Source organism: Bidens hawaiensis, unplaced genomic scaffold, assembly GCF_021521415.1.
Source record: "Bidens hawaiensis isolate Kalapana, Puna unplaced genomic scaffold, B.hawaiensis_p1.1 tig00043026_1, whole genome shotgun sequence".
NCBI lineage: Eukaryota > Viridiplantae > Streptophyta > Magnoliopsida > Asterales > Asteraceae > Bidens > Bidens hawaiensis.
In genome coordinates, this window is record NW_027497643.1 from 118,592 (window position 1) to 120,644 (window position 2,053).

Sequence of the window (2,053 nt, forward strand, 5' to 3'; positions counted from 1 at the left end):
TTTTTCATTACTCGTAACCACTTTCAAATATATTAAAAGAAAAAATAGAGAGTGAACTCTGTTACTTCAAAGTTACTCATCTCTAAAAGTTTCTATCTTCTCCACTCAAAACCCTTTAAAGAAATTTAGAGATTTCTCTCACAATATTTTAGAGAAGCTATTGTGAATGCTCTTACCAATACCAATAGTTACAAAAAGAATTATCAAATTACCTTATAATTTAACAATATCAAAATATACGTAACAAAGTGACTGGGAGTTTTAGTCTCATACGACACAAACAAATGTGTACATCTAAGAGAAAAATTAAACTGAGCATAACTTATTAAAGCTATAACCATATTACTAAACACAAAACCATTCAATTTGAAATATAAAACAACAATAACAATAGCTATTATACAATCAATCTGAACCTCTAAACTATTCAAATCAACAAGACACATTGACATATCCAACAACAACATTCAGGCCGGAGAGGACTCACCGGCGGCAGACCTCCAAACAATATCGCTAAGCGCCGGCCGGAGCTCCTTACTACAGAACTGGTCATACTCCCAATGTATCACCACTAGCCTTCTTCACCTCCACCACCAAAAACGACTGCGTCACCGCGAATATCTCGGCCGCAATCCCTAACTTTCCCTTCCTCCCAACCTCATTCCCTTGCAACCGAAGACTACTCTCGTCTCGGCTCTTCTTGACACTAAACTTCCCTGACTTCGCAACCGCCTCCAGCTTCGACACCACCGCGGTCGCAGGCTCAGTCGTCGCAAACCTCATTTCGTCCCTTTGCTCTCTTTTTTTCTCCTCGAACAAAGGCGACAAGTCGAATCCTTCGGATAAGGATATTATGTGAAAGGCGTTGAATGACAGTTTCGCTTCAACGCCTTTCGAATGTACAATGTCTCCATCTGGACCATCTTCCATACCAAACCTATTGTGTTTCAAAGCCGATTTTCGAAACCATCCAGTTTCCATTATCTTGGATATAGTAATCCGAGTGCTAGGGTTTGGATCAAGCATTTTCGTGATTAGTTTCCTCGCGTCGGATGAGATCCACGGCGGACACTTGAAGTCTCCGCGGTAGATCTTTTTATACATCGCGACGATGTTTTCGTCCTGAAACGGCAAAAATCCGGCGAGGAGGACGAATAAGATGACTCCACACGACCAAATATCTGCTTTCGCACCGTCATATCCTTTCTTTCCGATTATTTCAGGCGCGACGTACGCAGGCGTCCCGCAAGTCGTGTGTAGCAACCCGTCCTGGCGGATATGGTCGCAAAACGCGCTTAAACCGAAATCGGTTACTTTCAAATTCCCTTCTTCATCTAACAGCAAGTTTTCTGGCTTCAAATCGCGGTGAAACACACCGCGGCTATGGCAAAAATCGACAGCTGAGATCAGCTGCTGGAAGTAGCTTCTAGCAGTGTCTTCGCGTAACCGTCCTTTCGCTATTTTGGAGAACAACTCGCCGCCTCTAACGAGCTCCATCACGAAGTAGATCTTGGATCTACTCGCCATGACTTCATACAGCTCGACGATATTCGGATGCTTCACCATTTTCGTAACCGAAATCTTGCGCTTCACCTGATCCATCATACCGACTTGAATCACCTTCTCTTTACCGACGACTTTCATCGCAACGCTTTTTCCGGTATGCACGTTTCTCGCGTGGTACACTTTTGCAAATGTGCCGTGCCCTAGCTGCCGGCCGAGCGAGTACTTGCCGTGTAGGACGTTGTTGAGTTTCTCCTCTGTTACAGCGGCCATGTGTTCAACGAGATGTAAAATATTTAACAAAATAAACGCTATAAACGAAATAGACGCAATCCAAAAGGGGCTAACAGGGCGCAGTTTTTTTCCCGCTTGCCTTCTGTTTCGAGATAAATTAAATCAATTTATATGAATTTGAAACGAAATTAACGGACTTTGACAACTAGTTCAACCGAGTTCAACGTGTTTTCGATGGCAATTGCGGCCAGCGATCGGTCGTTTAGCTTGGCCGAGGTTAGAATTAGATAACCGCGAGTAACTTCTCATATCTCAT

At 43.3% G+C, this 2,053-nt stretch overlaps 1 pseudogene; it reads right to left on the reverse strand.

Moving 5' to 3' along the window:
• Window positions 1-397: 397 nt before the first annotated feature.
• LOC143594063 (CBL-interacting serine/threonine-protein kinase 6 pseudogene) lies at window positions 398-1,776 on the reverse strand (annotated as a pseudogene).
• Between the last annotated feature and the right edge of the window lie 277 nt (window positions 1,777-2,053).